General features: G+C 45.0%; 1 long non-coding RNA gene across 1 annotated transcript; it reads left to right on the top strand.

Moving 5' to 3' along the window:
* The first annotated feature begins 202 nt into the window (after nt 1-202).
* Nucleotides 203-2,714, top strand: LOC123060837 (uncharacterized). The gene is made up of 2 exons (XR_006428186.1): nt 203-2,055; nt 2,161-2,714. It is a non-coding gene; the product is annotated as an uncharacterized lncRNA (long non-coding RNA).
* The last annotated feature ends 7,347 nt before the right edge of the window (nt 2,715-10,061 follow it).

Genomic DNA, 10,061 nt, shown 5'->3' with positions numbered 1-10,061 from the left:
CTAGACGAACGAGGCACCACGGCCACTAGAGAGAAACAAAATCGTTCGATGTAAACTTACCTCGCCGCGGCCACGAGAGAGAAACAAAATTGTTTGGTGTAAATTTACCTCACGGGTGGGCAAGAAAAAGACACGGTAAGGCTACCGAGGTAAATTTACCTCGGGTGTGTCTAGTTGTCTACTACGGATAGAAAACTAATTATACGGATCGTGGCAGAGTTCTTCCAATCACCTATGCCGTGCGCAGCCAGGGCGGTTCCCATTCTCGGGAGGCCAGCGGCAGGGGTCACTCTTCCCTACGGGCTACGGCCGTGAGCTGGATACGGTGGTCGGGTAGAAGCGGAGGAGGTCTTTCCCGTTGACGGGATTCAGTTCAACGGTAGCGGCGCTGCCGGGTCTAACCGCAACCTCATCGCTAGGGCGGTGCTCGTCCACGTCGCAGCACTACGCGCCGGGGTCAGCACTACCCACGCCTCCCGCTCTCTCCACCGGCTTCGTCGTGTAATCCTGCAACAGCAAGCTGGTGCAAGAGGTTAGTGAGGTCTCTATAGGAGAGGCGCTGACATGTTGGTCTTGTGTCTCCTCTAGTCATCCCCCATTCTCGCGACCCCGCGATTGAATCTAGATCCGGAGATTTCACGGGCTGCCGACGAGTCGCCATAGTTTAACTGCAATCGGTCTCATCTGTAAGTTTTGTCACTGCCTCTACCTCATGCGCCCATAAGCTCGTGCTCCGCCCTGCCTCTCCGTACCTGGCCGCCTCCATCGCCTCTCACGGCATCCCTACCTATTTTGATAGACTGCAATTTGTTTCTGTCATGAATAATGCATTAGAATATTTTGTGTGTGATGAACTTGACATCTACGGGTATATGGTAAATTGTGGTAAGGTAATTCCATGTAAAGTGATCCCTTTAGCCTATTCAAATGAGAGCAGAAGGAGACGACCATGTTATGTGAAATTAAAAAATTTATGTCAAGGCCTTATAATATTAGAGCAATCAATGCATATCTTTCTGAAAAGGAGAAGAGTATCAGTAGCTCAATTTGTCGAGTGCACAGTCCAACATTATCTCAGTTGTATTTTTTAGTTGTTGTTTGGGAACTGTAATATCATATCTGAAGGTTAAAGTGACTCTCAATTAATACGATGACCATGTTCTTGTTGTATTTCAGTTATGTGTGCAAATCAGATTTTGAGTTCTCCTGGTTTAATTAAGAACCAGATCAGTTATGTATTCATCCACTCTCCTCTTTCTTTTTGTGATCACTGAAAAAGCTTGGTCTATTTGACGTGAAAAAGATGGCAGAATGTGTAACCATGATATTTTCCTAACATCAAATTGATTTGGTTGCAGGATTCATTCGGCACCACATGTAGATGCATCGTGAACAAAGGTTCATTTATGGATTTCTAGAAGATAAAAAAAGGAATATTTGTGTCTACCGGCCTGCATTATGCTTTAAAATGTGTTTGCTCATATCAAAAAGATTTTGGTCAAGAAAAAAGTAGAGTTTATCTCCTCCGTTACGTTGAATCAAGTTTTAGAACAAAATTAATTGATATTTAGTTTGCATCCAAAATTTTCCTTTAGTTTTACATAGTGTTGTTGTGATGCATGTAACTGGGTATGAGAAGAAACTCTTGTTCTGTTGTTCATATAATTCCTTGCTTACATTTTTCTGTCCATTTTGCATATTAATAGCTCTTGCTTTTTAATAGGTCATCGAGTTTCTTTGTGACAACTGCAGTTTTGCACATTTCTAAATTATTCTCTTGATATGAAGGGCATGGAAATAAGAGATCAAATTTTCCTTCTCATTCTCATGCGACTCCTGATATTTGACCTATCAGCTATGTGCATCTGGGCTTTCATACATGTTATTTAGCTTACGGTGAGATCTGCATCTTTGTATTGCAGGTGGTTGTCAATCTGCTTTTTCTAACAACATTGGGAAGGGTGCTCTTAGGCGATGTTGTTCCTTATGCTGATAGTTCCAGTATTCCACCACACTTGTTGATATTACTTGTGTAGGCTTACTTCAGAAGTTCAGGTTTGTTGGTCTAACACCTTCTGCATTCTTATTTGGTTGTCATTACTGGTTTTGTTCATCTTCTGCCTCTACATGTTTGCACAAATCCTCAACTTGGTCGATCAGCTCCCTTCTTGGGTTCCCGTAGAGGAAGAGACTCTCATCTCCTCTTAGCTGCAATGGACGAGTCAATATGCCCTAGGAAGTTGTGGACATCGTAGGTGTGTCCACCTTATCATGGTGCGTGCATCCATGATAGAGACAAGTGAATCAAGTAATTCGGTATGAACTTCTTGAGTGCATGGGGTACTAAAGGTGCAACAACATCAAGGACTGTGCCACGAGGAACAGTTGGAGCGGTCGTGGAAACATCGGGGATGCTTATCATCACCCATGAGGACGGACACAACCACGTGCAGCTGCTCTACTTGTCGGTGCTCACCGCAAATTCTAAAGCCTGACTGAAGCTACGAATGGCAAAAGACGATAGAAGAACTCTAAATTTTTATGCCATGATGGAACAGATCATTTAGCTACTCTTTGGTTATTTAGTCTGACAAAAGATCAGAATGCAAGTGAAATTTGTAACACCAAGGCAAATATTTTCCCGCTATATTTTTCATGATGTATAATAGATAGTACTTGATTGGGGTGCAATACATTTACCTTTTGAAATATTCTGTCGATAAAATTGCTCCATGCCATTGTCAAATTGCCTTGTGCATGCGCGCGCGTGTGCGTGCGTGCGTGTGTGTGTTTAGCAAATTGTGATAGGCTTGTCAATAGGTGTCTTTGTTGCGAGTATCCGAGAATAATCATGTTAATTTCTTGGTCCCTTCTTCCTGTTTGCATCTTCCTGCAATATTTTGACTAACTACCCTATCATACACAAAAAGATTGCTGAGCATGATGGGCATATTAAATAAGAAAATTGTTATCCTACAGAATGACCTTGAAAATGGTAGTCTGAAAATCCTTGAACAGTATTCCAAAGCTTTGTTTTGTCTCATGTAGTTCGACTGTAATTACCTTGAAACAATTTTTCATCATCCATACAAGTCAAAGACAATGATTTCAGGCATGAGCATTGTATGAAAAATGCAGCCACCACAAGTCTCAGATCTTTTTCTTTCCAAAAAGTGGCAAAAGCTTTGCCTCAGTCTAAACCATACCATAAGAGCATAGTGCCTCTCCCAGCAAACATGGTGACCCAGTACCGCATTTCATTTCTTTTAGGGAAGTACACTAGCACAAGAGTGATGCCAACAATCCAAAAGCCCATGACCAATTCTCAGTGCTGAACTGTTGATTGAAATAAGAACATGTTCTGAAGAACTAAAATAAAAGGGGCATATGTATCACCAACAAAACCCACTACACCCCATCCCTACAAGTACAACTACGAGTATAGACAAAATTCATTTGGAATGCTACTCAGTGACCAGCAGCAGGAAACATATAAAAAAACTATTTTAGAACAGATCACTACTGGGATGATTACATCAGGGTGCGACTAGGCTCGCATGCCCAACATCACTGCCCTCGTACATATTCGAACTTGATCTTCAAACAGCTTAACTTGCAGGTGGCGAGAGATTTCCATCAATGTCTTCTGTTCAACAATCTCTCCAGCGACTGAAATATTCTTATCCACGGACTGGAAGCAACAAAGTATCCGATGAATAGTGCTGAAGCCATACACTAAAATACGAAGACATGTTCCAGAAAACCAATTCAGTTTGCAAGAAAATACATTCCTCTAACAGAGACCTGAAAAAACAGAATATATTCAGTTCTTCGACGCATACCAACAAACAGGTAGAGGACAGCAACAAGAAAATATCGCACTTGAAGGTTAATCCAGGCTTCACTGCCTTACAAACTGAAAAAAATTAAAGATATCACATGGGAAGTTTGGATGCACCCAATTCATCATAATCACATGAACGTGCTGGCTACAGGTGTGAATCAAAAGTATCCTGAGAAACAAGAGAGAAAGGTCAAGCTCTGTAAGTACTGGTTCAATGCACACTAAACCGTGCCTTGTATCAAATTGAGCCAGGTACAATTGGATAAGAAGCATGAAACGAAAGAGACAAAGGTTAAACGATGTGGACACATCATGCCGTAGCATCAGAACTTAAATAACTTAAAAGCAGGCTACCACTGGCTATACTCATAATGAAATGGAGCACCTAAGAGCATTAATTCATATAAAGGGTAAATTTGCAGCACAACCAAGATGACAAGAAAGTCTTGCGACAGCAAATATTTTGAGCTACTAAATAACATGTTGTGACTATTTATATGGCTTCATGCATTGTGCAGCAACATTCTCCATATGTGTAACAACTACAACCACTTCGCTGACTCTGATATCTCCTTCCTTACTTGTAGTTCTCCCACTTCTCTTGCACAATCTGAGCATATTCTTCTGCCCAAACCAGAAACAGACCAAAAATAGCGGAGATACCATCTATAGTCATGTATTACCAATACATCAGCCCATTGCATTTCCATTTCATATGATACAAATAAATCAAGTGAGAGAAAACACCTACAGATAGGCAGTCGGCGATAGTGATTTGAGGCCTTGGCGCAAATACGCAAACCCTCCAGCGTCTTCAAGCACAGTCAATGAAGTTGCGACATGTTGCTGAAGCTTGGTCCAGGAAGAGGTAGTGGCCACAGCCCACAGCGGAAGGCTTGCCTGGAAGACTATGGCAAGGAGGGTCGAGGAAGAGCTAGTGGTGGTGCGCACTGATGCTTCTGCTCGGCCGTCGACCGTTAAAGACAAGGAAAGGAAGGGACGTAAGAGGCACACACACCATGGTGCATCGCTCTCTAGCTTGGAATGAGAGGGTCTGCCCACCAACGGAAAGCGTGTAGAGCTACGAAACAAGTTGGCGATGCCCTGGAGTGCCCCATAGATGGCTTGTTCTATCACCAACAGCCGTGCTACCTCGGCCCTCCGCTTCCTCCACGGTTCCACCAGGCAAATCGTCTCAGCACGCAAGAGGAGGAGGGAGTTAAAAAGTACCATCTAGTGAAATGGGAAGATGTCTGTAGACCTAAAGAGATGGGGGGTTTAGGCATCTTAGATCTTGACATTATGAACATCTGCTTACTGTGCAAATGGATCTGGAAACTTGAAAATGGCAGTGGTATGTGGCAAGATCTAGCGAGAAAGAAATACTTAAGTAGATGTACCCTTAGAGATAGCAAGAAAAAACCTGGTCATTCTCATTTCTGGCAGGGTCTAATGAAGGTTAAACCAATTTTCCTACAATATTGTAGGAAGATGGTGGGTAATGGGGAGAGAACTATGTTTTGAAGTGATGTATGGCTAGGAGACAAACCTCTTAGCGTGCAGTTCCCTAGACTCTATCTACTAACATTTAGTTCAGATTTCACTGTCGCCAAAGCTCTGTCTGATAATATGAGTTTGATTAGATTTAGAAGAGTTTTATGGGGAGACACGGCTGATATGTGGTATGAGCTCAAAAATCTATGCAGTAAAGTAGTTTTAAACGATCAAGAGGATAGATGTAGTTGGCTGCTAACTAAATCTAGTAGATTCACGGTTAGATCTTTGTATCTTGCTTTAAAAACGGATCAGGTTGCCTGGCCTCATAGGAAATTGTGGCAGGCGAGGATACCGCTGAAAGTTAAAGTTTTCTTGTGGTTGATGTTTAAGAATAGTGTCCTAACTAGAGACAATTTGGCGAAAAGAAACTGGAAAGGAAAGGATAAAAACTGTAGTTTCTGTGATTACCCAGAAACGGTTGATCATCTTTTCTGTACATGTGTGGTGGCTAAGTTTGTGTGGGGTGTGGTTAGGAATGTAACTGGAATTCATGACATTCCATGCAAGATAGAAGAGTTTACTGCCTGGGTAAATTTTTTTCCTAAGAATAGTAGGCAAACAATAGCAGTGGGTGTTTCTGCGGTATTTTGGACTTTGTGGAAAGCCAGAAATGCTGCTACATTTCATCATGTTTACCCTCATGACCCTAGTGTGTTGTTCTTTCAAATATCTTATTGGATGTCTTACCGGGCTGGTCTACAGAGAAAAGAAGGGCAACAGATGTTGCGGGCCGTCGCAACACTGCTGGTTGATGTTGCGAATGGTTTCTTCAACAAGAGCAGAGGATGGGCGCCCATGGTGAAACGTCTTGACATCGGGGAGTAATTCTGTCTGTAATGTTAGCTGAATTTCTGTCCTCCCTGGAGAGTATGTGGTGATGAGTGGGGGAGAGGAGCCCTGTGTGGTTACCTCTCACCTGGGTATGCATTTCTGATAAGTGTGGAGTTTTTCTCTTAGTTGCAAGCTTTATTCTCTTGGTTGTCTAGTTGCTGATGCCTGGATGTCATGGTAGGACATCTGGGGGCTGGATGGAATTTGAAGAATACTTGATCTGTTTTATTGGTTTCCTTTCATGCAATGAAATGAAATCAGGGGCATGCGCCTCAATTCAAAAAAAAATCATCTCAGCACCATCCATCCCAAATCAAGGGCCCAAAGCCTCGAACCAGAAGCTAATTGAGGGCAGGGAGGTTGGTTCCGAGATGAGACGGCGAGGACTTGAGGAAGAAGTTGCGGCACACACCAATCGGAGGGGTAAGCGAACAAGGAGGAAGTAATAGTGGCAGCAGCGTCTGACGAGCGGCTAAGGTGGCGACGGAGATAGTTTAAGGTTTAGGAAACCGAAGGAGCGGAAAACTGCTCGGGTATGGGCTACACTTTTTTCTAAGGTAGTGGGTCATAGCTCTTGAACCCACGATCACTCGATGTAAAATTACATTTATTAGGCTGGAAATTTACGTTGGTGAGCCCGTGAACGGTGGAGGCTTGGTTGAGCCATGCGCATGCGGCGTAGTGCGATTTGCGCCAGACTTGGCTCGGCCGATCGACCAGGGCGAGGAATAACTTATTCCTCACCATGGGTGTCTAATAGAGTATATATATACAGCCGGTATATTCTAACAATATTAGTAGAATAACTATTCTGACAACACTTCCGCACTGCACGCTCAACGCAAGTGCACGTCATTGTTTGAACCAAGTGTGCTGCAGTAATCACGCGAGTGAACTTCCCGTCGCAAAAAATTGCATGCCGTATTTTTCCGGTACTGTTTTCGCTCTATTTTTTTAACCGTTTATCGGAACGAGGCATATAATATACCGTTGGAAATCTATGGATTAGGCGCAACTTCGCCATGTTGAACACTTTTCGAGATTCCACATGGTTTAAGAACAGTTTTGAAAATGGTGCGTCCTATGACGAGTGACAGCAAGCGTTTTTTCGCGGTTTCTTCTAAACCGCTCGTCGGAATGAAGCAAATGATAAACCGTTGGAAAGATATCGTCGAGGCGCATACTTTTCATATCTATTATTTTCTCTAATTCGTTACGGTTTAAGAGCAGTTTCAAATTTACTAAATCGCGGAATTCTGTTTTTCAATTTTTTGAAATTTACGGTACTGTTTTCACTCCAGTTTTCTAACCGTTTGTCGAAACGAAACGTATGATACGCCATTGGAAAGCTAAGGACAAGGCACAACTTTCATATGTTGAAATGTTTTTGAGATTCCTTACTGTTTTTAGTTAATTTTGAAAATCATGCGGTTGACGTCGAGAGGCAGCGGCTGTTTTTCACGAAATTTTTATGAACCGCTGGTTGGAATAATTTGAATCATACGCCGTTGGAAAGATATCGACGAGACGCAACTTTTTCATGTAGAACACTCTTTCTAATTCCTTACGGTTTAAGAGTTGTTTTGATTTTACCGAAAAGTGGACATTGTGTTCTTCGCGAGACCAAAATCGTCGTATGTACAGCATCGGACAGAAGAACGCACTGCTTCAGACGAAATACCGCACTGCATCAGATAGGCAAGTGCACTACATGAATTCTTTTTGTCTAGACGTATGTTTTCTCGGACGAGGAAAGAAGAACGCACTACTTCAAACGAAATACCGCACTTCAATAGATGGGCAAGTGCACTGCATGATTTCTTTTTGTTTAGACGTATTTTTTCTCGGACGGGGAAAGAAGAACGCACTGCTTCACACGAAATATCGCACTTCATTGGACAGACAAGTTCACTGCATGATTTCTTTTTTAGGGGACGTAAATTTTCCCAAATGAGGTGGAGTGCACTTCATGTCGAGTGTTCGTGAACTGCAATACTATGAAAAATGAATCACATTCTTTTTCTTTTATCATCTCCGTAACTTTTTTTATCAACTAGTATGCACTGCATAACTTTTTTTATCAATTAGTATGCACTGCACGGACGAGGTGAGTGTACTGCATCAATTGTTCTTTTCCAATTTTCTTTCTACTGCACACAAACAACAGAGTGAGCTGCATTAAAAAGAATCAACTTTTTCCAGTTTGTTTTCTTCCAATTTGTTTTTGCACTTGGCAACATAGTGAACCACTCGCAGAGAGAAGATCACTACAGCAATGAAACAAGTGAGCTGCATTTAATTTTTTCTTCTTTTCTTCTATGCATGTTTTCAAGAGCCACAAACGAAACAAAGTGCATTAGAAAAAAAGTGAACTTCTCATGGGAATTTATTTTTCTCTTTTTTTACAAAGTAAACCACTAATCTGACGACGGTGTACTGCAGTATGGTCACACATATCTAACCACAAACGTCATTGGATGAACTGCATGCAAGAACCGCACGCCCATAGATGATGAACTGCATCCGTCGCGCGAGTGGCACGTACTGCGCAAATACACTATGGTCGCCAGAGTTCAAAACCACTAGCGAATTGGAGAAACAGACGCTTATGAAGAACACGCACAAAATCTGAACTGCAACGGGGACCCAAGCTAACCTCCCTGCACAAAGCAAGCAATAATATAAAGAAAAAAACTGCACAGCTAAGGCATCCACAAGCGAACAACACAATTACAGATTTTGTCGCACTTCATGCGCACATGAGCACTTTGTGTGAGCACTTCATGCACTACCTCCCCGGACTTCACCGACGCGCCGGCCGTACTGCACGTGCACACGAGAAGGCCGGCGAGCTGGCGTGGCTGAAGCGACAGCTCGCGACTGGAGGTGTGTAGGTGGGCCAGGGGGCTGCTGCGGCCCACGGGGTGCACGCACGCGAGGCTGGAGGCGGCGAGGCAGGCGTTGCGCTCGATCCCGTCGAGCAGCAGGGCACCGGTGATGACGACCCTCGCCGGCTGCGGGGCTTGCTGCGGGGAACTGCATCGGGTTTGCAGGGGATTTGAAGCAGAGGACGGGGGCTATAGAGCAGCGCCAGGCATCCAGCCCCCAACCATCGCAGGTCACCGCCGCCCTCCTTGCGCCACCAAGCCAGACGCCACGCGCGGAGTCTTGCCGCCGTACCCAGCGCCGCACGAGCCCCCGTGCTCGTTACCTCTTAACAGAGAGGAACGAACTGTAGTGTCACCGCGGCATGGGGCAAGGAATGGCGAGATGGTGGTGGACGAAATCCATGGTGTGGCGTCGGATCCAGGATGAGGGTGCTGGGAGGACCCAACGGTCATGGCGGACATTCCTAGACGGGATCCGGTGGTTGGGCGCCCTGATCCGGCGTGTCCCAACCTCCACCGCCCCTTCTAACCATGACAAGCGGCCGGATCTCGTCGGATCCTGTAGTGCAGCGGCGGTTGGAGGTAGCCGGTAGCCTCGGGTGGTGAACAGGGTAGCGACGGCGCATGGGTTTGTGTGGATGGCGGCGCACGCGGCTGCTGGTGGTTCGGCGGGGGCGCTCACCCGGGGTTGGAGGTGGCTGGGCGGCGCGCGTGGCTACTGGTGGTCAGCGGTGGCGCTTGATGCGCCCGAGGTGGGAGGTGGGGGCGAGGGGAGGAGGTTCTCCGAAGCGGGGAGTAGAGGCAGTCCAGGGCAGCGGAGATCCACGGACGGTGGCCCGGCCCTTGGCTGTCCCGGCCGGCGGTAGAAGGCAGTGGAGGTCGTGGGGTGGGAGGAAGGTGGGGGTTGTGGGGGCAGAGTGGGAGGAAGAAGGCAGCTAGGT

Source organism: Triticum aestivum, chromosome 3A (assembly GCF_018294505.1).
Source record: "Triticum aestivum cultivar Chinese Spring chromosome 3A, IWGSC CS RefSeq v2.1, whole genome shotgun sequence".
Lineage (NCBI taxonomy): Eukaryota > Viridiplantae > Streptophyta > Magnoliopsida > Poales > Poaceae > Triticum > Triticum aestivum.
This window is presented reverse-complemented; position numbering and strand designations above follow the sequence as displayed.